Genomic DNA, 24,312 nt, shown 5'->3' with positions numbered 1-24,312 from the left:
TACCTAGCGGCATCTCCCTGATGGTCTAGTGGTTAGGATTCGGCGCTCTCACCGCCGCGGCCCGGGTTCGATTCCCGGTCAGGGAACTGCTCTTTTTCTATGATACATTTCTCACAATATACACCAGAGGGTTTCAACAAGTTGAAAGATCAACGGCCACATGTACAGAGAGTGTGGTGCACAAGGATTGCGCGTACGCTCACGGTGGGATGTTCAAAAAGTGACTAGAATGTGAAAACTTGCCCTGGGTTCCATTCCCAGTCAGGGAACTGTGCTTTCCTTTACTAGATTTCTCACTCTACGCCTGCTGTCTCTTCTCCTGAGTTGTGCCCTTTCACTTGAATTATCTGCCTCAACGCGATCATACAGAATTACGCCATAGGCGCTAATTGCTCCTCACAGGAATGTTGTTTGGCAGCGGCATCCCTACGTTCAAGGAACTCTCAGTCCAGACAGTTTTCACAGTGTTCCACGCTGGTGGAACCGCCTGCCAGCTGCTATCAGAACAGCGATGTCCCTCTCTAACTTCAAGAGGCTCTTGAAAGCATACGTTTTTGATTGGAGAAAAACTAATCTCCAGGTTCCTTTTGACATCTATAAAGACAAACTTCCCTCTCATAATTTACAACTAAGGAATGCAAGGAAGTACTACTTTTCTGACATCATTGCCAAAAAAAGTCACAATGATATATTTTTGAATGCAGATGATGGGAAAAAAGTCAGTCTTATTGTTACTGGATATCAGTGTTGCACTTGATACAGTTGACCGAAATATTTTACTCAAACCACTATAGAACTGGGCGGGTCTTTCTGGAACTGTACTAAAGTGGTTCAAAACATACTTAGAGAACAGGAAGTACTTTGTGTCAACAGGTAACTTTACATCAGAGAAGACAAGAATCATATGTGGAGTTCCCCAAGGTTCCAGTCTGGGAGCTCTTCTGTTCAATATCTACATTTCTCGAGCTAAACAAAATTGTCTTTGGAGCCAAAGACAAACGATTACAGGTCACCACAGATACACCTAAAAACTAGCAACCAGCGCAGAAATCTGGGTGTTGTGATGGACTCGCACCTAAACACATTAAGACAAAAACAAAGTCAGCCTACTACCACTTTAAAAACATATCAAGGTTAAAAGATCTGATGTCTCAACTGGGAAGAGTAGTCTGTGCATTCATCTATAGTAGCTTGATTATTGTGACAACATTTTTACGGGTATTTCGAATTGACACTACCTAGCGGCATCTCCCTGATGGTCTAGTGGTTAGGATTCGGCGCTCTCACCGCCGCGGCCCGGGTTCGATTCCCGGTCAGGGAACTGCTCTTTTTCTATGATACATTTCTCACAATATACACCAGAGGGTTTCAACAAGTTGAAAGATCAACGGCCACATGTACAGAGAGTGCGGTGCACAAGGATTGCGCGTACGCTCACGGTGGGATGTTCAAAAAGTGACTAGAATGTGAAAACTTGCCCTGGGTTCCATTCCCAGTCAGGGAACTGTGCTTTCCTTTACTAGATTTCTCACTCTACGCCTGCTGTCTCTTCTCCTGAGTTGTGCCCTTTCACTTGAATTATCTGCCTCAACGCGATCATACAGAATTACGCCATAGGCGCTAATTGCTCCTCACAGGAATGTTGTTTGGCAGCGCCATCCCTACGTTCAAGGAACTCTCAGTCCAGACAGTTTTCACAGTGTTCCACGCTGGTGGAACCGCCTGCCAGCTGCTATCAGAACAGCGATGTCCCTCTCTAACTTCAAGAGGCTCTTGAAAGCATACGTTTTTGATTGGAGAAAAACTAATCTCCAGGTTCCTTTTGACATCTATACAGACAAACTTCCCTCTCATAATTTACAACTAAGGAATGCAAGGAAGTACTACTTTTCTGACATCATTGCCAAAAAAAGTCACAATGATATATTTTTGAATGCAGATGATGGGAAAAAAGTCAGTCTTATTGTTACTGGATATCAGTGTTGCACTTGATACAGTTGACCGAAATATTTTACTCAAACCACTATAGAACTGGGCGGGTCTTTCTGGAACTGTACTAAAGTGGTTCAAAACATACTTAGAGAACAGGAAGTACTTTGTGTCAACAGGTAACTTTACATCAGAGAAGACAAGAATCACATGTGGAGTTCCCCAAGGTTCCAGTCTGGGAGCTCTTCTGTTCAATATCTACATTTCTCGAGCTAAACAAAATTGTCTTTGGAGCCAAAGACAAACGATTACAGGTCACCACAGATACACCTAAAAACTAGCAACCAGCGCAGAAATCTGGGTGTTGTGATGGACTCGCACCTAAACACATTAAGACAAAAACAAAGTCAGCCTACTACCACTTTAAAAACATATCAAGGTTAAAAGATCTGATGTCTCAACTGGGAAGAGTAGTCTGTGCATTCATCTATAGTAGCTTGATTATTGTGACAACATTTTTACGGGTATTTCGAATTGACACTACCTAGCGGCATCTCCCTGATGGTCTAGTGGTTAGGATTCGGCGCTCTCACCGCCGCGGCCCGGGTTCGATTCCCGGTCAGGGAACTGCTCTTTTTCTATGATACATTTCTCACAATATACACCAGGGGGTTCCAACAAGTTGAAAGATCAACGGCCACATGTACAGAGAGTGCGGTGCACAAGGATTGCGCGTACGCTCACGGTGGGATGTTCAAAAAGTGACTAGAATGTGAAAACTTGCCCTGGGTTCCATTCCCAGTCAGGGAACTGTGCTTTCCTTTACTAGATTTCTCACTCTACGCCTGCTGTCTCTTCTCCTGAGTTGTGCCCTTTCACTTGAATTATCTGCCTCAACGCGATCATACAGAATTACGCCATAGGCGCTAATTGATGGTCTAGTGGTTAGGATTCGGCGCTCTCACCGCCCGCAGCCCGGGTTAGATTCCCGGTCAGGGAACTGCTCTTTTTCTATGATACATTTCTCACAATATACACCAGAGGGTTTCAACAAGTTGAAAGATCAACGGCCACATGTACAGAGAGTGCGGTGCACAAGGATTGCGCGTACGCTCACGGTGGGATGTTCAAAAAGTGACTAGAATGTGAAAACTTGCCCTGGGTTCCATTCCCAGTCAGGGAACTGTGCTTTCCTTTACTAGATTTCTCACTCTACGCCTGCTGTCTCTTCTCCTGAGTTGTGCCCTTTCACTTGAATTATCTGCCTCAACGCGATCATACAGAATTACGCCATAGGCGCTAATTGCTCCTCACAGGAATGTTGTTTGGCAGCGCCATCCCTACGTTCAAGGAACTCTCAGTCCAGACAGTTTTCACAGTGTTCCACGCTGGTGGAACCGCCTGCCAGCTGCTATCAGAACAGCGATGTCCCTCTCTAACTTCAAGAGGCTCTTGAAAGCATACGTTTTTGATTGGAGAAAAACTAATCTCCAGGTTCCTTTTGACATCTATACAGACAAACTTCCCTCTCATAATTTACAACTAAGGAATGCAAGGAAGTACTACTTTTCTGACATCATTGCCAAAAAAAGTCATAATGATATATTTTTGAATGCAGATGATGGGAAAAAAGTCAGTCTTATTGTTACTGGATATCAGTGTTGCACTTGATACAGTTGAGCGAAATATTTTACTCAAACCACTATAGAACTGGGCGGGTCTTTCTGGAACTGTACTAAAGTGGTTCAAAACATACTTAGAGAACAGGAAGTACTTTGTGTCAACAGGTAACTTTACATCAGAGAAGACAAGAATCACATGTGGAGTTCCCCAAGGTTCCAGTCTGGGAGCTCTTCTGTTCAATATCTACATTTCTCGAGCTAAACAAAATTGTCTTTGGAGCCAAAGACAAACGATTACAGGTCACCACAGATACACCTAAAAACTAGCAACCAGCGCAGAAATCTGGGTGTTGTGATGGACTCGCACCTAAACACATTAAGACAAAAACAAAGTCAGCCTACTACCACTTTAAAAACATATCAAGGTTAAAAGATCTGATGTCTCAACTGGGAAGAGTAGTCTGTGCATTCATCTATAGTAGCTTGATTATTGTGACAACATTTTTACGGGTATTTCGAATTGACACTACCTAGCGGCATCTCCCTGATGGTCTAGTGGTTAGGATTCGGCGCTCTCACCGCCGCGGCCCGGGTTCGATTCCCGGTCAGGGAACTGCTCTTTTTCTATGATACATTTCTCACAATATACACCAGAGGGTTTCAACAAGTTGAAAGATCAACGGCCACATGTACAGAGAGTGCGGTGCACAAGGATTGCGCGTACGCTCACGGTGGGATGTTCAAAAAGTGACTAGAATGTGAAAACTTGCCCTGGGTTCCATTCCCAGTCAGGGAACTGTGCTTTCCTTTACTAGATTTCTCACTCTACGCCTGCTGTCTCTTCTCCTGAGTTGTGCCCTTTCACTTGAATTATCTGCCTCAACGCGATCATACAGAATTACGCCATAGGCGCTAATTGCTCCTCACAGGAATGTTGTTTGGCAGCGCCATCCCTACGTTCAAGGAACTCTCAGTCCAGACAGTTTTCACAGTGTTCCACGCTGGTGGAACCGCCTGCCAGCTGCTATCAGAACAGCGATGTCCCTCTCTAACTTCAAGAGGGTCTTGAAAGCATACGTTTTTGATTGGAGAAAAACTAATCTCCAGGTTCCTTTTGACATCTATACAGACAAACTTCCCTCTCATAATTTACAACTAAGGAATGCAAGGAAGTACTACTTTTCTGACATCATTGCCAAAAAAAGTCACAATGATATATTTTTGAATGCAGATGATGGGAAAAAAGTCAGTCTTATTGTTACTGGATATCAGTGTTGCACTTGATACAGTTGACCGAAATATTTTACTCAAACCACTATAGAACTGGGCGGGTCTTTCTGGAACTGTACTAAAGTGGTTCAAAACATACTTAGAGAACAGGAAGTACTTTGTGTCAACAGGTAACTTTACATCAGAGAAGACAAGAATCACATGTGGAGTTCCCCAAGGTTCCAGTCTGGGAGCTCTTCTGTTCAATATCTACATTTCTCGAGCTAAACAAAATTGTCTTTGGAGCCAAAGACAAACGATTACAGGTCACCACAGATACACCTAAAAACTAGCAACCAGCGCAGAAATCTGGGTGTTGTGATGGACTCGCACCTAAACACATTAAGACAAAAACAAAGTCAGCCTACTACCACTTTAAAAACATATCAAGGTTAAAAGATCTGATGTCTCAACTGGGAAGAGTAGTCTGTGCATTCATCTATAGTAGCTTGATTATTGTGACAACATTTTTACGGGTATTTCGAATTGACACAACCTAGCGGCATCTCCCTGATGGTCTAGTGGTTAGGATTCGGCGCTCTCACTGCCGCGGCCTGGGTTCGATTCCCGGTCAGGGAACTGCTCTTTTTCTATGATACATTTCTCACAATATACACCAGAGGGTTTCAACAAGTTGAAAGATCAACGGCCACATGTACAGAGAGTGCGGTGCACAAGGATTGCGCGTACGCTCACGGTGGGATGTTCAAAAAGTGACTAGAATGTGAAAACTTGCCCTGGGTTCCATTCCCAGTCAGGGAACTGTGCTTTCCTTTACTAGATTTCTCACTCTACGCCTGCTGTCTCTTCTCCTGAGTTGTGCCCTTTCACTTGAATTATCTGCCTCAACGCGATCATACAGAATTACGCCATAGGCGCTAATTGCTCCTCACAGGAATGTTGTTTGGCAGCGCCATCCCTACGTTCAAGGAACTCTCAGTCCAGACAGTTTTCACAGTGTTCCACGCTGGTGGAACCGCCTGCCAGCTGCTATCAGAACAGCGATGTCCCTCTCTAACTTCAAGAGGCTCTTGAAAGCATACGTTTTTGATTGGAGAAAAACTAATCTCCAGGTTCCTTTTGACATCTATACAGACAAACTTCCCTTTCATAATTTACAACTAAGGAATGCAAGGAAGTACTACTTTTCTGACATCATTGCCAAAAAAAGTCACAATGATATATTTTTGAATGCAGATGATGGGAAAAAAGTCAGTCTTATTGTTACTGGATATCAGTGTTGCACTTGATACAGTTGACCGAAATATTTTACTCAAACCACTATAGAACTGGGCGGGTCTTTCTGGAACTGTACTAAAGTGGTTCAAAACATACTTAGAGAACAGGAAGTACTTTGTGTCAACAGGTAACTTTACATCAGAGAAGACAAGAATCACATGTGGAGTTCCCCAAGGTTCCAGTCTGGGAGCTCTTCTGTTCAATATCTACATTTCTCGAGCTAAACAAAATTGTCTTTGGAGCCAAAGACAAACGATTACAGGTCACCACAGATACACCTAAAAACTAGCAACCAGCGCAGAAATCTGGGTGTTGTGATGGACTCGCACCTAAACACATTAAGACAAAAACAAAGTCAGCCTACTACCACTTTAAAAACATATCAAGGTTAAAAGATCTGATGTCTCAACTGGGAAGAGTAGTCTGTGCATTCATCTATAGTAGCTTGATTATTGTGACAACATTTTTACGGGTATTTCGAATTGACACTACCTAGCGGCATCTCCCTGATGGTCTAGTGGTTAGGATTCGGCGCTCTCACCGCCGCGGCCCGGGTTCGATTCCCGGTCAGGGAACTGCTCTTTTTCTATGATACATTTCTCACAATATACACCAGGGGGTTCCAACAAGTTGAAAGATCAACGGCCACATGTACAGAGAGTGCGGTGCACAAGGATTGCGCGTACGCTCACGGTGGGATGTTCAAAAAGTGACTAGAATGTGAAAACTTGCCCTGGGTTCCATTCCCAGTCAGGGAACTGTGCTTTCCTTTACTAGATTTCTCACTCTACGCCTGCTGTCTCTTCTCCTGAGTTGTGCCCTTTCACTTGAATTATCTGCCTCAACGCGATCATACAGAATTACGCCATAGGCGCTAATTGCTCCTCACAGGAATGTTGTTTGGCAGCGCCATCCCTACGTTCAAGGAACTCTCAGTCCAGACAGTTTTCACAGTGTTCCACGCTGGTGGAACCGCCTGCCAGCTGCTATCAGAACAGCGATGTCCCTCTCTAACTTCAAGAGGCTCTTGAAAGCATACGTTTTTGATTGGAGAAAAACGAATCTCCAGGTTCCTTTTGACATCTATAAAGACAAACTTCCCTCTCATAATTTACAACTAAGGAATGCAAGGAAGTACTACTTTTCTGACATCATTGCCAAAAAAAGTCACAATGATATATTTTTGAATGCAGATGATGGGAAAAAAGTCAGTCTTATTGTTACTGGATATCAGTGTTGCACTTGATACAGTTGACCGAAATATTTTACTCAAACCACTATAGAACTGGGCGGGTCTTTCTGGAACTGTACTAAAGTGGTTCAAAACATACTTAGAGAACAGGAAGTACTTTGTGTCAACAGGTAACTTTACATCAGAGAAGACAAGAATCACATGTGGAGTTCCCCAAGGTTCCAGTCTGGGAGCTCTTCTGTTCAATATCTACATTTCTCGAGCTAAACAAAATTGTCTTTGGAGCCAAAGACAAACGATTACAGGTCACCACAGATACACCTAAAAACTAGCAACCAGCGCAGAAATCTGGGTGTTGTGATGGACTCGCACCTAAACACATTAAGACAAAAACAAAGTCAGCCTACTACCACTTTAAAAACATATCAAGGTTAAAAGATCTGATGTCTCAACTGGGAAGAGTAGTCTGTGCATTCATCTATAGTAGCTTGATTATTGTGACAACATTTTTACGGGTATTTCGAATTGACACTACCTAGCGGCATCTCCCTGATGGTCTAGTGGTTAGGATTCGGCGCTCTCACCGCCGCGGCCCGGGTTCGATTCCCGGTCAGGGAACTGCTCTTTTTCTATGATACATTTCTCACAATATACACCAGAGGGTTTCAACAAGTTGAAAGATCAACGGCCACATGTACAGAGAGTGCGGTGCACAAGGATTGCGCGTACGCTCACGGTGGGATGTTCAAAAAGTGACTAGAATGTGAAAACTTGCCCTGGGTTCCATTCCCAGTCAGGGAACTGTGCTTTCCTTTACTAGATTTCTCACTCTACGCCTGCTGTCTCTTCTCCTGAGTTGTGCCCTTTCACTTGAATTATCTGCCTCAACGCGATCATACAGAATTACGCCATAGGCGCTAATTGCTCCTCACAGGAATGTTGTTTGGCAGCGCCATCCCTACGTTCAAGGAACTCTCAGTCCAGACAGTTTTCACAGTGTTCCACGCTGGTGGAACCGCCTGCCAGCTGCTATCAGAACAGCGATGTCCCTCTCTAACTTCAAGAGGCTCTTGAAAGCATACGTTTTTGATTGGAGAAAAACTAATCTCCAGGTTCCTTTTGACATCTATAAAGACAAACTTCCCTCTCATAATTTACAACTAAGGAATGCAAGGAAGTACTACTTTTCTGACATCATTGCCAAAAAAAGTCACAATGATATATTTTTGAATGCAGATGATGGGAAAAAAGTCAGTCTTATTGTTACTGGATATCAGTGTTGCACTTGATACAGTTGACCGAAATATTTTACTCAAACCACTATAGAACTGGGCGGGTCTTTCTGGAACTGTACTAAAGTGGTTCAAAACATACTTAGAGAACAGGAAGTACTTTGTGTCAACAGGTAACTTTACATCAGAGAAGACAAGAATCACATGTGGAGTTCCCCAAGGTTCCAGTCTGGGAGCTCTTCTGTTCAATATCTACATTTCTCGAGCTAAACAAAATTGTCTTTGGAGCCAAAGACAAACGATTACAGGTCACCACAGATACACCTAAAAACTAGCAACCAGCGCAGAAATCTGGGTGTTGTGATGGACTCGCACCTAAACACATTAAGACAAAAACAAAGTCAGCCTACTACCACTTTAAAAACATATCAAGGTTAAAAGATCTGATGTCTCAACTGGGAAGAGTAGTCTGTGCATTCATCTATAGTAGCTTGATTATTGTGACAACATTTTTACGGGTATTTCGAATTGACACTACCTAGCGGCATCTCCCTGATGGTCTAGTGGTTAGGATTCGGCGCTCTCACCGCCGCGGCCCGGGTTCGATTCCCGGTCAGGGAACTGCTCTTTTTCTATGATACATTTCTCACAATATACACCAGAGGGTTTCAACAAGTTGAAAGATCAACGGCCACATGTACAAAGAGTGCGGTGCACAAGGATTGCGCGTACGCTCACGGTGGGATGTTCAAAAAGTGACTAGAATGTGAAAACTTGCCCTGGGTTCCATTCCCAGTCAGGGAACTGTGCTTTCCTTTACTAGATTTCTCACTCTACGCCTGCTGTCTCTTCTCCTGAGTTGTGCCCTTTCACTTGAATTATCTGCCTCAACGCGATCATACAGAATTACGCCATAGGCGCTAATTGCTCCTCACAGGAATGTTGTTTGGCAGCGCCATCCCTACGTCCAAGGAACTCTCAGTCCAGACAGTTTTCACAGTGTTCCACGCTGGTGGAACCGCCTGCCAGCTGCTATCAGAACAGCGATGTCCCTCTCTAACTTCAAGAGGCTCTTGAAAGCATACGTTTTTGATTGGAGAAAAACTAATCTCCAGGTTCCTTTTGACATCTATAAAGACAAACTTCCCTCTCATAATTTACAACTAAGGAATGCAAGGAAGTACTACTTTTCTGACATCATTGCCAAAAAAAGTCACAATGATATATTTTTGAATGCAGATGATGGGAAAAAACTCAGTCTTATTGTTACTGGATATCAGTGTTGCACTTGATACAGTTGACCGAAATATTTTACTCAAACCACTATAGAACTGGGCGGGTCTTTCTGGAACTGTACTAAAGTGGTTCAAAACATACTTAGAGAACAGGAAGTACTTTGTGTCAACAGGTAACTTTACATCAGAGAAGACAAGAATCACATGTGGAGTTCCCCAAGGTTCCAGTCTGGGAGCTCTTCTGTTCAATATCTACATTTCTCGAGCTAAACAAAATTGTCTTTGGAGCCAAAGACAAACGATTACAGGTCACCACAGATACACCTAAAAACTAGCAACCAGCGCAGAAATCTGGGTGTTGTGATGGACTCGCACCTAAACACATTAAGACAAAAACAAAGTCAGCCTACTACCACTTTAAAAACATATCAAGGTTAAAAGATCTGATGTCTCAACTGGGAAGAGTAGTCTGTGCATTCATCTATAGTAGCTTGATTATTGTGACAACATTTTTACGGGTATTTCGAATTGACACTACCTAGCGGCATCTCCCTGATGGTCTAGTGGTTAGGATTCGGCGCTCTCACCGCCGCGGCCCGGGTTCGATTCCCGGTCAGGGAACTGCTCTTTTTCTATGATACATTTCTCACAATATACACCAGAGGGTTTCAACAAGTTGAAAGATCAACGGCCACATGTACAGAGAGTGCGGTGCACAAGGATTGCGCGTACGCTCACGGTGGGATGTTCAAAAAGTGACTAGAATGTGAAAACTTGCCCTGGGTTCCATTCCCAGTCAGGGAACTGTGCTTTCCTTTACTAGATTTCTCACTCTACGCCTGCTGTCTGTTCTCCTGAGTTGTGCCCTTTCACTTGAATTATCTGCCTCAACGCGATCATACAGAATTACGCCATAGGCGCTAATTGCTCCTCACAGGAATGTTGTTTGGCAGCGCCATCCCTACGTTCAAGGAACTCTCAGTCCAGACAGTTTTCACAGTGTTCCACGCTGGTGGAACCGCCTGCCAGCTGCTATCAGAACAGCGATGTCCCTCTCTAACTTCAAGAGGCTCTTGAAAGCATATGTTTTTGATTGGAGAAAAACGAATCTCCAGGTTCCTTTTGACATCTATAAAGACAAACTTCCCTCTCATAATTTACAACTAAGGAATGCAAGGAAGTACTACTTTTCTGACATCATTGCCAAAAAAAGTTACAATGATATATTTTTGAATGCAGATGATGGGAAAAAAGTCGGTCTTATTGTTACTGGATATCAGTGTTGCACTTGATACAGTTGACCGAAATATTTTACTCAAACCACTATAGAACTGGGCGGGTCTTTCTGGAACTGTACTAAAGTGGTTCAAAACATACTTAGAGAACAGGAAGTACTTTGTGTCAACAGGTAACTTTACATCAGAGAAGACAAGAATCACATGTGGAGTTCCCCAAGGTTCCAGTCTGGGAGCTCTTCTGTTCAATATCTACATTTCTCGAGCTAAACAAAATTGTCTTTGGAGCCAAAGACAAACGATTACAGGTCACCACAGATACACCTAAAAACTAGCAACCAGCGCAGAAATCTGGGTGTTGTGATGGACTCGCACCTAAACACATTAAGACAAAAACAAAGTCAGCCTACTACCACTTTAAAAACATATCAAGGTTAAAAGATCTGATGTCTCAACTGGGAAGAGTAGTCTGTGCATTCATCTATAGTAGCTTGATTATTGTGACAACATTTTTACGGGTATTTCGAATTGACACTACCTAGCGGCATCTCCCTGATGGTCTAGTGGTTAGGATTCGGCGCTCTCACCGCCGCGGCCCGGGTTCGATTCCCGGTCAGGGAACTGCTCTTTTTCTATGATACATTTCTCACAATATACACCAGAGGGTTTCAACAAGTTGAAAGATCAACGGCCACATGTACAAAGAGTGCGGTGCACAAGGATTGCGCGTACGCTCACGGTGGGATGTTCAAAAAGTGACTAGAATGTGAAAACTTGCCCTGGGTTCCATTCCCAGTCAGGGAACTGTGCTTTCCTTTACTAGATTTCTCACTCTACGCCTGCTGTCTCTTCTCCTGAGTTGTGCCCTTTCACTTGAATTATCTGCCTCAACGCGATCATACAGAATTACGCCATAGGCGCTAATTGCTCCTCACAGGAATGTTGTTTGGCAGCGCCATCCCTACGTTCAAGGAACTCTCAGTCCAGACAGTTTTCACAGTGTTCCACGCTGGTGGAACCGCCTGCCAGCTGCTATCAGAACAGCGATGTCCCTCTCTAACTTCAAGAGGCTCTTGAAAGCATACGTTTTTGATTGGAGAAAAACTAATCTCCAGGTTCCTTTTGACATCTATAAAGACAAACTTCCCTCTCATAATTTACAACTAAGGAATCCAAGGAAGTACTACTTTTCTGACATCATTGCCAAAAAAAGTCACAATGATATATTTTTGAATGCAGATGATGGGAAAAAGTCAGTCTTATTGTTACTGGATATCAGTGTTGCACTTGATACAGTTGACCGAAATATTTTACTCAAACCACTATAGAACTGGGCGGGTCTTTCTGGAACTGTACTAAAGTGGTTCAAAACATACTTAGAGAACAGGAAGTACTTTGTGTCAACAGGTAACTTTACATCAGAGAAGACAAGAATCACATGTGGAGTTCCCCAAGGTTCCAGTCTGGGAGCTCTTCTGTTCAATATCTACATTTCTCGAGCTAAACAAAATTGTCTTTGGAGCCAAAGACAAACGATTACAGGTCACCACAGATACACCTAAAAACTAGCAACCAGCGCAGAAATCTGGGTGTTGTGATGGACTCGCACCTAAACACATTAAGACAAAAACAAAGTCAGCCTACTACCACTTTAAAAACATATCAAGGTTAAAAGATCTGATGTCTCAACTGGGAAGAGTAGTCTGTGCATTCATCTATAGTAGCTTGATTATTGTGACAACATTTTTACGGGTATTTCGAATTGACACTACCTAGCGGCATCTCCCTGATGGTCTAGTGGTTAGGATTCGGCGCTCTCACCGCCGCGGCCCGGGTTCGATTCCCGGTCAGGGAACTGCTCTTTTTCTATGATACATTTCTCACAATATACACCAGAGGGTTTCAACAAGTTGAAAGATCAACGGCCACATGTACAGAGAGTGCGGTGCACAAGGATTGCGCGTACGCTCACGGTGGGATGTTCAAAAAGTGACTAGAATGTGAAAACTTGCCCTGGGTTCCATTCCCAGTCAGGGAACTGTGCTTTCCTTTACTAGATTTCTCACTCTACGCCTGCTGTCTCTTCTCCTGAGTTGTGCCCTTTCACTTGAATTATCTGCCTCAACGCGATCATACAGAATTACGCCATAGGCGCTAATTGCTCCTCACAGGAATGTTGTTTGGCAGCGCCATCCCTACATTCAAGGAACTCTCAGTCCAGACAGTTTTCACAGTGTTCCACGCTGGTGGAACCGCCTGCCAGCTGCTATCAGAACAGCGATGTCCCTCTCTAACTTCAAGAGGCTCTTGAAAGCATACGTTTTTGATTGGAGAAAAACTAATCTCCAGGTTCCTTTTGACATCTATAAAGACAAACTTCCCTCTCATAATTTACAACTAAGGAATCCAAGGAAGTACTACTTTTCTGACATCATTGCCAAAAAAAGTCACAATGATATATTTTTGAATGCAGATGATGGGAAAAAAGTCAGTCTTATTGTTACTGGATATCAGTGTTGCACTTGATACAGTTGACCGAAATATTTTACTCAAACCACTATAGAACTGGGCGGGTCTTTCTGGAACTGTACTAAAGTGGTTCAAAACATACTTAGAGAACAGGAAGTACTTTGTGTCAACAGGTAACTTTACATCAGAGAAGACAAGAATCACATGTGGAGTTCCCCAAGGTTCCAGTCTGGGAGCTCTTCTGTTCAATATCTACATTTCTCGAGCTAAACAAAATTGTCTTTGGAGCCAAAGACAAACGATTACAGGTCACCACAGATACACCTAAAAACTAGCAACCAGCGCAGAAATCTGGGTGTTGTGATGGACTCGCACCTAAACACATTAAGACAAAAACAAAGTCAGCCTACTACCACTTTAAAAACATATCAAGGTTAAAAGATCTGATGTCTCAACTGGGAAGAGTAGTCTGTGCATTCATCTATAGTAGCTTGATTATTGTGACAACATTTTTACGGGTATTTCGAATTGACACTACCTAGCGGCATCTCCCTGATGGTCTAGTGGTTAGGATTCGGCGCTCTCACCGCCGCGGCCCGGGTTCGATTCCCGGTCAGGGAACTGCTCTTTTTCTATGATACATTTCTCACAATATACACCAGAGGGTTTCAACAAGTTGAAAGATCAACGGCCACATGTACAGAGAGTGCGGTGCACAAGGATTGCGCGTACGCTCACGGTGGGATGTTCAAAAAGTGACTAGAATGTGAAAACTTGCCCTGGGTTCCATTCCCAGTCAGGGAACTGTGCTTTCCTTTACTAGATTTCTCACTCTACGCCTGCTGTCTCTTCTCCTGAGTTGTGCCCTTTCACTTGAATTATCTGCCTCAACGCGATCATACAGAATTACGCCATAGGCGCTAATTGCTCCTCACAGGAATGTTGTTTGGCAGCGCCATCCCTACGTTCAAGGAACTCTCAGTCCAGACAGTTTTCACAGTGTTCCACGCTGGTGGAACCGCCTGCCAGCTGCTATCAGAACAGCGATGTCCCTCTCTAACTTCAAGAGGCTCTTGAAAGCATACGTTTTTGATTGGAGAAAAACTAATCTCCAGGTTCCTTTTGACATCTATAAAGACAAACATCCCTCTCATAATTTACAACTAAGGAATGCAAGGAAGTACTACTTTTCTGACATCATTGCCAAAAAAAGTCACAATGATATATTTTTGAATGCAGATGATGGGAAAAAAGTCAGTCTTATTGTTACTGGATATCAGTGTTGCACTTGATACAGTTGACCGAAATATTTTACTCAAACCACTATAGAACTGGGCGGGTCTTTCTGGAACTGTACTAAAGTGGTTCAAAACATACTTAGAGAACAGGAAGTACTTTGTGTCAACAGGTAACTTTACATCAGAGAAGACAAGAATCACATGTGGAGTTCCCCAAGGTTCCAGTCTGGGAGCTCTTCTGTTCAATATCTACATTTCTCGAGCTAAACAAAATTGTCTTTGGAGCCAAAGACAAACGATTACAGGTCACCACAGATACACCTAAAAACTAGCAACCAGCGCAGAAATCTGGGTGTTGTGATGGACTCGCACCTAAACACATTAAGACAAAAACAAAGTCAGCCTACTACCACTTTAAAAACATATCAAGGTTAAAAGATCTGATGTCTCAACTGGGAAGAGTAGTCTGTGCATTCATCTATAGTAGCTTGATTATTGTGACAACATTTTTACGGGTATTTCGAATTGACACTACCTAGCGGCATCTCCCTGATGGTCTAGTGGTTAGGATTCGGCGCTCTCACCGCCGCGGCCCGGGTTCGATTCCCGGTCAGGGAACTGCTCTTTTTCTATGATACATTTCTCACAATATACACCAGAGGGTTTCAACAAGTTGAAAGATCAACGGCCACATGTACAGAGAGTGCGGTGCACAAGGATTGCGCGTACGCTCACGGTGGGATGTTCAAAAAGTGACTAGAATGTGAAAACTTGCCCTGGGTTCCATTCCCAGTCAGGGAACTGTGCTTTCCTTTACTAGATTTCTCACTCTACGCCTGCTGTCTCTTCTCCTGAGTTGTGCCCTTTCACTTGAATTATCTGCCTCAACGCGATCATACAGAATTACGCCATAGGCGCTAATTGCTCCTCACAGGAATGTTGTTTGGCAGCGCCATCCCTACGTTCAAGGAACTCTCAGTCCAGACAGTTTTCACAGTGTTCCACGCTGGTGGAACCGCCTGCCAGCTGCTATCAGAACAGCGATGTCCCTCTCTAACTTCAAGAGGCTCTTGAAAGCATACGTTTTTGATTGGAGAAAAACTAATCTCCAGGTTCCTTTTGACATCTATAAAGACAAACATCCCTCTCATAATTTACAACTAAGGAATGCAAGGAAGTACTACTTTTCTGACATCATTGCCAAAAAAAGTCACAATGATATATTTTTGAATGCAGATGATGGGAAAAAAGTCAGTCTTATTGTTACTGGATATCAGTGTTGCACTTGATACAGTTGACCGAAATATTTTACTCAAACCACTATAGAACTGGGCGGGTCTTTCTGGAACTGTACTAAAGTGGTTCAAAACATACTTAGAGAACAGGAAGTACTTTGTGTCAACAGGTAACTTTACATCAGAGAAGACAAGAATCACATGTGGAGTTCCCCAAGGTTCCAGTCTGGGAGCTCTTCTGTTCAATATCTACATTTCTCGAGCTAAACAAAATTGTCTTTGGAGCCAAAGACAAACGATTACAGGTCACCACAGATACACCTAAAAACTAGCAACCAGCGCAGAAATCTGGGTGTTGTGATGGACTCGCACCTAAACACATTAAGACAAAAACAAAGTCAGCCTACTACCACTTTAAAAACATATCAAGGTTAAAAGATCTGATGTCTCAACTGGGAAGAGTAGTCTGTGCATTCATCTATAGTAGCTTGATTATTGTGACAACATTTTTACGGGTATTTCGAATTGACACTACCTAGCGGCATCTCCCTGATGGTCTAGTGGTTAGGATTCGGCGCTCTCACCGCCGCGGCCCGGGTTCGATTCCCGGTCAGGGAACTGCTCTTTTTCTATGATACATTTCTCACAATATACACCAGAGGGTTTCAACAAGTTGAAAGATCAACGGCCACATGTACAAAGAGTGCGGTGCACAAGGATTGCGCGTACGCTCACGGTGGGATGTTCAAAAAGTGACTAGAATGTGAAAACTTGCCCTGGGTTCCATTCCCAGTCAGGGAACTGTGCTTTCCTTTACTAGATTTCTCACTCTACGCCTGCTGTCTCTTCTCCTGAGTTGTGCCCTTTCACTTGAATTATCTGCCTCAACGCGATCATACAGAATTACGCCATAGGCGCTAATTGCTCCTCACAGGAATGTTGTTTGGCAGCGCCATCCCTACGTTCAAGGAACTCTCAGTCCAGACAGTTTTCACAGTGTTCCACGCTGGTGGAACCGCCTGCCAGCTGCTATCAGAACAGCGATGTCCCTCTCTAACTTCAAGAGGCTCTTGAAAGCATACGTTTTTGATTGGAGAAAAACGAATCTCCAGGTTCCTTTTGACATCTATAAAGACAAACTTCCCTCTCATAATTTACAACTAAGGAATGCAAGGAAGTACTACTTTTCTGACATCATTGCCAAAAAAAGTCACAATGATATATTTTTGAATGCAGATGATGGGAAAAAAGTCAGTCTTATTGTTACTGGATATCAGTGTTGCACTTGATACAGTTGACCGAAATATTTTACTCAAACCACTATAGAACTGGGCGGGTCTTTCTGGAACTGTACTAAAGTGGTTCAAAACATACTTAGAGAACAGGAAGTACTTTGTGTCAACAGGTAACTTTACATCAGAGAAGACAAGAATCACATGTGGAGTTCCCCAAGGTTCCAGTCTGGGAGCTCTTCTGTTCAATATCTACATTTCTCGAGCTAAACAAAATTGTCTTTGGAGCCAAAGACAAACGATTACAGGTCACCACAGATACACCTAAAAACTAGCAACCAGCGCAGAAATCTGGGTGTTGTGATGGACTCGCACCTAAACACATTAAGACAAAAACAAAGTCAGCCTACTACCACTTTAAAAACATATCAAGGTTAAAAGATCTGATGTCTCAACTGGGAAGAGTAGTCTGTGCATTCTCTATAGTAGCTTGATTATTGTGACAACATTTTTACGGGTATTTCGAATTGACACTACCTAGCGGCATCTCCCTGATGGTCTAGTGGTTAGGATTCGGCGCTCTCACCGCCGCGGCCCGGGTTCAATTCCCGGTCAGGGAACTGCTCTTTTTCTATGATACATTTCTCACAATATACACCAGAGGGTTTCAACAAGTTGAAAGATCAACGGCCACATGTACAAAGAGTGCGGTGCACAAGGATTGCGCGTACGCTCACGGTGGGATGTTCAAAAAGTGACTATAATGTGAAAACTTGCCCTGGGTTCCATTCCCAGTCAGGGAACTGTGCTTTCCTTTACTAGATTTCTCACTCTACGCCTGCTGTCTCTTCTCCTGAGTTGTGCCCTTTCACTTGAATTATCTGCCTCAACGCGATCATACAGAATTACGCCATAGGCGCTAATTGCTCCTCACAGGAATGTTGTTTGGCAGCGCCATCCCTACGTTCAAGGAACTCTCAGTCCAGACAGTTTTCACAGTGTTCCACGCTGGTGGAACCGCCTGCCAGCTGCTATCAGAACAGCGATGTCCCTCTCTAACTTCAAGAGGCTCTTGAAAGCATACGTTTTTGATTGGAGAAAAACTAATCTCCAGGTTCCTTTTGACATCTATAAAGACAAACTTCCCTCTCATAATTTACAACTAAGGAATGCAAGGAAGTACTACTTTTCTGACATCATTGCCAAAAAAAGTCACAATGATATATTTTTGAATGCAGATGATGGGAAAAAAGTCAGTCTTATTGTTACTGGATATCAGTGTTGCACTTGATACAGTTGACCGAAATATTTTACTCAAACCACTATAGAACTGGGCGGGTCTTTCTGGAACTGTACTAAAGTGGTTCAAAACATACTTAGAGAACAGGAAGTACTTTGTGTCAACAGGTAACTTTACATCAGAGAAGACAAGAATCACATGTGGAGTTCCCCAAGGTTCCAGTCTGGGAGCTCTTCTGTTCAATATCTACATTTCTCGAGCTAAACAAAATTGTCTTTGGAGCCAAAGACAAACGATTACAGGTCACCACAGATACACCTAAAAACTAGCAACCAGCGCAGAAATCTGGGTGTTGTGATGGACTCGCACCTAAACACATTAAGACAAAAACAAAGTCAGCCTACTACCACTTTAAAAACATATCAAGGTTAAAAGATCTGATGTCTCAACTGGGAAGAGTAGTCTGTGCATTCATCTATAGTAGCTTGATTATTGTGACAACATTTTTACGGGTATTTCGAATTGACACTGCCTAGCGGCATCTCCCTGATGGTCTAGTGGTTAGGATTCGGCGCTCTCACCGCTGCGGCCCGGGTTCGATTCCCGGTCAGGGAACTGCTCTTTTTCTATGATACATTTCTCACAATATACACCAGAGGGTTTCAACAAGTTGAAAGATCAACGGCCACATGTACAAAGAGTGCGGTGCACAAGGATTGCGCGTACGCTCACGGTGGGATGTTCAAAAAGTGACTAGAATGTGAAAACTTGCCCTGGGTTCCATTCCCAGTCAGGGAACTGTGCTTTCCTTTACTAGATTTCTCACTCTACGCCTGCTGTCTCTTCTCCTGAGTTGTGCCCTTTCACTTGAATTATCTGCCTCAACGCGATCATACAGAATTACGCCATAGGCGCTAATTGCTCCTCACAGGAATGTTGTTTGGCAGCGCCATCCCTACGTTCAAGGAACTCTCAGTCCAGACAGTTTTCACAGTGTTCCACGCTGGTGGAACCGCCTGCCAGCTGCTATCAGAACAGCGATGTCCCTCTCTAACTTCAAGAGGCTCTTGAAAGCATACGTTTTTGATTGGAGAAAAACTAATCTCCAGGTTCCTTTTGACATCTATAAAGACAAACTTCCCTCTCATAATTTACAACTAAGGAATGCAAGGAAGTACTACTTTTCTGACATCATTGCCAAAAAAAGTCACAATGATATATTTTTGAATGCAGATGATGGGAAAAAAGTCAGTCTTATTGTTACTGGATATCAGTGTTGCACTTGATACAGTTGACCGAAATATTTTACTCAAACCACTATAGAACTGGGCGCGTCTTTCTGGAACTGTACTAAAGTGGTTCAAAACATACTTAGAGAACAGGAAGTACTTTGTGTCAACAGGTAACTTTACATCAGAGAAGACAAGAATCACATGTGGAGTTCCCCAAGGTTCCAGTCTGGGAGCTCTTCTGTTCAATATCTACATTTCTCGAGCTAAACAAAATTGTCTTTGGAGCCAAAGACAAACGATTACAGGTCACCACAGATACACCTAAAAACTAGCAACCAGCGCAGAAATCTGGGTGTTGTGATGGACTCGCACCTAAACACATTAAGACAAAAACAAAGTCAGCCTACTACCACTTTAAAAACATATCAAGGTTAAAAGATCTGATGTCTCAACTGGGAAGAGTAGTCTGTGCATTCATCTATAGTAGCTTGATTATTGTGACAACATTTTTACGGGTATTTCGAATTGACACTGCCTAGCGGCATCTCCCTGATGGTCTAGTGGTTAGGATTCGGCGCTCTCACCGCCGCGGCCCGGGTTCGATTCCCGGTCAGGGAACTGCTCTTTTTCTATGATACATTTCTCACAATATACACCAGAGGGTTTCAACAAGTTGAAAGATCAACTGCCACATGTACAAAGAGTGCGGTGCACAAGGATTGCGCGTACGCTCACGGTGGGATGTTCAAAAAGTGACTAGAATGTGAAAACTTGCCCTGGGTTCCATTCCCAGTCAGGGAACTGTGCTTTCCTTTACTAGATTTCTCACTCTACGCCTGCTGTCTCTTCTCCTGAGTTGTGCCCTTTCACTTGAATTATCTGCCTCAACGCGATCATACAGAATTACGCCATAGGCGCTAATTGCTCCTCACAGGAATGTTGTTTGGCAGCGCCATCCCTACGTTCAAGGAACTCTCAGTCCAGACAGTTTTCACAGTGTTCCACGCTGGTGGAACCGCCTGCCAGCTGCTATCAGAACAGCGATGTCCCTCTCTAACTTCAAGAGGCTCTTGAAAGCATACGTTTTTGATTGGAGAAAAACTAATCTCCAGGTTCCTTTTGACATCTATAAAGACAAACTTCCCTCTCATAATTTACAACTAAGGAATGCAAGGAAGTACTACTTTTCTGACATCATTGCCAAAAAAAGTCACAATGATATATTTTTGAATGCAGATGATGGGAAAAAAGTCAGTCTTATTGTTACTGGATATCAGTGTTGCACTTGATACAGTTGACCGAAATATTTTACTCAAACCACTATAGAACTGGGCGCGTCTTTCTGGAACTGTACTAAAGTGGTTCAAAACATACTTAGAGAACAGGAAGTACTTTGTGTCAACAGGTAACTTTACATCAGAGAAGACAAGAATCACATGTGGAGTTCCCCAAGGTTCCAGTCTGGGAGCTCTTCTGTTCAATATCTACATTTCTCGAGCTAAACAAAATTGTCTTTGGAGCCAAAGACAAACGATTACAGGTCACCACAGATACACCTAAAAACTAGCAACCAGCGCAGAAATCTGGGTGTTGTGATGGACTCGCACCTAAACACATTAAGACAAAAACAAAGTCAGCCTACTACCACTTTAAAAACATATCAAGGTTAAAAGATCTGATGTCTCAACTGGGAAGAGTAGTCTGTGCATTCATCTATAGTAGCTTGATTATTGTGACAACATTTTTACAGGTATTTCGAATTCAGAGTAGCCTACCTAGCGGCATCTCCCTGATGGTCTAGTGGTTAGGATTCGGCGCTCTCACCGCCGCGGCCCGGGTTCGATTCCCGGTCAGGGAACTGCTCTTTTTCTATGATACATTTCTCACAATATAGAAATCTTTTCTTTTTTAATATAGCCTATATGTGATACTAAATAAGATTGAATATTTAGTTTGAAACAGCACCACAATGCAGTGGAGTTTTAGAGTTGCCAAATTATTTGTTTCAGGGAGTTTCAACCAACAATTGTCCATGAAGAATCTAGTAAATTTGAAGTTCTTTTAGTCACTTCTAACGAGCAACGCGTTATAAGTCTGAATCAGCACCCAAAGATCTCTGTTGTAAAACAGTTGAATTAAGAGGACAAGTTGTGCCCTTTCACTTGAATTATCTGCCTCAATGCGATCATACAGAACTACGCCATAGCCGCTAATTGCGCCTCACAGAAATGTTGTTTGGCAGCGCTATCCCTACGTTCAAGGAACTCTCAGTCCAGACAGTTGTCACAATGTTCCACGCTGGTGGACGCCGACATGCATGATAACTTTATCAAATTTACGATTACTCTTTGACAGCAGCTTCAAATTTGCTTCAATGTCGCCCGCTCTGGCCCCTGAGATGCACCTAACTATGGTCGCTGGAGTCGGCCTCACATGCCTCACTATGGAGTCGCCAATCACCAGGGTCGGTTTCCCAGCGGGTGTGCCGCTGAGTGGGGAAAAACGGTTAGAGACATGAAGCAAGTGGTGATGTTCTGTGTGCCTTTTAGGACAACGCTTCCTCCAAACCGTCACCCAGCCGCCCTGACTGTCCGGCTGCTCGGGAGCTGCAGGGGAGTGGCTAAAAGCATCTACTGTATGTCGGTCCGCCGCTAATTTAGCCTGGCTAGCTGACGCGTCTACTGGACTATGGTCTAGTTGGCGGAACCCCACCTCTAACTGACTGAGCCTCGCCTCCAATCCTATAAATAAACTACACTTCAGACACTTAGGCTACCGTCTTCGCTAGAGGAGGCAGAGGAATAGCTAAACATTTCACACACTGAGCAGCAAGGGGCAGAAACGGTGGGAGAAGAGGAGGCCATGCTAAGGCTAACAGATGACACATGCAACGTTGAACGTTACGGAAGAGAAAAATGTGCAAGTGTTGAATTAAAGACAGAAGTTTACCAGATATAGTATTATAAGTTTAGACAAAAAAAAGTCTGGAGGAATCAGAGCCTGCAACAACGTGCAACGGCAACAGATTGCAAACAACAGGAAGTGATGCAATAAATTACGCAATATGACTGTCCTGCAATTATGTCTTTAATATCATGCTATTTTATACTGTCCTGCATCATACATTTTCAGCTGCATAAATCAGGGCTTTATTTGAAATAATATTGGACAGGAAAAGGCCAGTATATGGTTTGCAGTTAGGCACAGAGGACCTCTGGTCAAATACAAAACAACAAAACAGAGCAAAAACAGCAGTAAAAACCTCTCCATCACCCTTAATCCCGTGTTAGAACCATCCAATGGGATGAGAAAGGACATAATAGATGAGAATATGAGGTAGAACAGATAGGAGCGTAAGTGGGTGGCTGATTAATCCTAATCAGCTGGCAAAATAATGGCCTTTTTTTGTTCTTAACTGGCATCTTCGATATAAAAACACATATCAGTCGGCATCAAGACACAATGTACAGAAAACCAATCCACACACTGTAGAGAACAACACGAGTCTACAAGCAAAAGTCAGTATTTAAAGTGACCTACCTCAGCTGCAAACACAGATTTAAGACTTTTTAAGGAGACTGACCCACACAGATGCTTATTATCATATATTACCTATAAGCTAGCCAGGCTCCTTTACTTTCTGTTTGTATCTTAAAGAGTCTGGATAACAAATATGGATGATGTCAAGACTTTGAGACTAGAAGTGCCTAAGTTATTTTCACAGTGTTATATGAAAACAAAGGAAGAAGGTGAGAAGATTGGAGAATGTGACTAAAAGAGCTTCAAATTTACTCGATTCTTCATGGACAATTGTTGGTTGAAACTCCCTGAAACAAATAATTGTGCAGCTCTAAAACTCCACTGCATTGTGGTGCTGTTTCAAACTAAATATTCAATCTTATTTAGTATCACGTATAGGCTATATTAAAAAAGAAAATAATCATCATCCATTCAACCCATTTAAAGGGAGAAAGGTCAACGTTTGTTTGTTTGATTGCACCATCACTTTTGAACAGCAATCAGTCTGAAGATGACGACCAATGCAAACTACACTACTGGAAGAAAAACAGAAAAACACATCAAACTGGAATTTGCTTAAACGTGTTGACAAGACACGCAGTTCCTGGGAAATGTGCTTTAAACGGACAAAACAAAACAGAAGATTTTGACATGTCAAATCAGCTTCAAAGATTCAAAAGAGATGAACCAGGTTTCCCACTCTTTCCCTGAAATCATTTTCCGGGATCTTTCCAGGACATTTTCCAGGACACATGGGAGCCCTGAAGAACACTATAGGAACTGTGAAACATGGAGGGGGCTCAGCTATGTTTTGGAGCTGCTTCGCTGCATCTGGCAAAAGAGGGGTTCTAGAATATGTGCGGGGAACAAAGCCCTTTCTTCATGGAAGTTGGTTCAAGTATATGTTTGAGTATTTAAATGGACATCTGTTTACTATATCTGTGGTAGTTTGTATTGTGGTGTAGTTTCTCAATTCCTTCAATGGCTTTTTAATAATAAACCAAAGTCCATTACCATCTGTGGTGTACAAGGCTCTGAATGACATCAAACATTAGATATGAATAACATCTTTATTCAAGACAAAGAGTTTTTTTTCCCAACCAGGCCCATCTGCAGCAGCAGTCTTTGCATTCACTTCTAACAGAAAAACATTGCTCCTTCAGCTCCTACAGGAACCAAAACGCTGAGTGTGAG

General features: G+C 43.0%; 1 protein-coding gene and 18 non-coding genes across 19 annotated transcripts in view; 18 read left to right on the top strand and 1 right to left on the bottom strand.

Annotated features, from left to right (window-relative positions):
- Positions 1–24,312, bottom strand: part of cpne2 (copine II) — a 313,754-nt gene that overhangs the window by 128,251 nt on the left and 161,191 nt on the right. The gene's annotated exons all lie outside the window — the stretch shown is intronic.
- On the top strand, positions 15–86 carry trnae-cuc (transfer RNA glutamic acid (anticodon CUC)). Its single transcript has one exon. It is a non-coding gene; the product is annotated as a tRNA-Glu (tRNA).
- Positions 1,250–1,321, top strand: trnae-cuc (transfer RNA glutamic acid (anticodon CUC)). The gene has a single exon. It is a non-coding gene; the product is annotated as a tRNA-Glu (tRNA).
- On the top strand, positions 2,485–2,556 carry trnae-cuc (transfer RNA glutamic acid (anticodon CUC)). The gene has a single exon. It is a non-coding gene; the product is annotated as a tRNA-Glu (tRNA).
- trnae-cuc (transfer RNA glutamic acid (anticodon CUC)) lies at positions 4,093–4,164 on the top strand. Its single transcript has one exon. It is a non-coding gene; the product is annotated as a tRNA-Glu (tRNA).
- Positions 5,328–5,399, top strand: trnae-cuc (transfer RNA glutamic acid (anticodon CUC)). Its single transcript has one exon. It is a non-coding gene; the product is annotated as a tRNA-Glu (tRNA).
- On the top strand, positions 6,563–6,634 carry trnae-cuc (transfer RNA glutamic acid (anticodon CUC)). Its single transcript has one exon. It is a non-coding gene; the product is annotated as a tRNA-Glu (tRNA).
- Positions 7,798–7,869, top strand: trnae-cuc (transfer RNA glutamic acid (anticodon CUC)). Its single transcript has one exon. It is a non-coding gene; the product is annotated as a tRNA-Glu (tRNA).
- Positions 9,033–9,104, top strand: trnae-cuc (transfer RNA glutamic acid (anticodon CUC)). The gene has a single exon. It is a non-coding gene; the product is annotated as a tRNA-Glu (tRNA).
- On the top strand, positions 10,268–10,339 carry trnae-cuc (transfer RNA glutamic acid (anticodon CUC)). The gene has a single exon. It is a non-coding gene; the product is annotated as a tRNA-Glu (tRNA).
- Positions 11,503–11,574, top strand: trnae-cuc (transfer RNA glutamic acid (anticodon CUC)). The gene has a single exon. It is a non-coding gene; the product is annotated as a tRNA-Glu (tRNA).
- trnae-cuc (transfer RNA glutamic acid (anticodon CUC)) lies at positions 12,737–12,808 on the top strand. Its single transcript has one exon. It is a non-coding gene; the product is annotated as a tRNA-Glu (tRNA).
- Positions 13,972–14,043, top strand: trnae-cuc (transfer RNA glutamic acid (anticodon CUC)). The gene has a single exon. It is a non-coding gene; the product is annotated as a tRNA-Glu (tRNA).
- Positions 15,207–15,278, top strand: trnae-cuc (transfer RNA glutamic acid (anticodon CUC)). Its single transcript has one exon. It is a non-coding gene; the product is annotated as a tRNA-Glu (tRNA).
- Positions 16,442–16,513, top strand: trnae-cuc (transfer RNA glutamic acid (anticodon CUC)). Its single transcript has one exon. It is a non-coding gene; the product is annotated as a tRNA-Glu (tRNA).
- Positions 17,676–17,747, top strand: trnae-cuc (transfer RNA glutamic acid (anticodon CUC)). The gene has a single exon. It is a non-coding gene; the product is annotated as a tRNA-Glu (tRNA).
- Positions 18,911–18,982, top strand: trnae-cuc (transfer RNA glutamic acid (anticodon CUC)). Its single transcript has one exon. It is a non-coding gene; the product is annotated as a tRNA-Glu (tRNA).
- On the top strand, positions 20,146–20,217 carry trnae-cuc (transfer RNA glutamic acid (anticodon CUC)). The gene has a single exon. It is a non-coding gene; the product is annotated as a tRNA-Glu (tRNA).
- On the top strand, positions 21,386–21,457 carry trnae-cuc (transfer RNA glutamic acid (anticodon CUC)). The gene has a single exon. It is a non-coding gene; the product is annotated as a tRNA-Glu (tRNA).

The sequence above is a fragment of the Cololabis saira genome, chromosome 5 (assembly GCF_033807715.1).
Source record: "Cololabis saira isolate AMF1-May2022 chromosome 5, fColSai1.1, whole genome shotgun sequence".
Lineage (NCBI taxonomy): Eukaryota > Metazoa > Chordata > Actinopteri > Beloniformes > Belonidae > Cololabis > Cololabis saira.
Note: the sequence above shows the minus strand (reverse complement) of the source record. Positions and strands in the feature narration are given on the sequence as shown.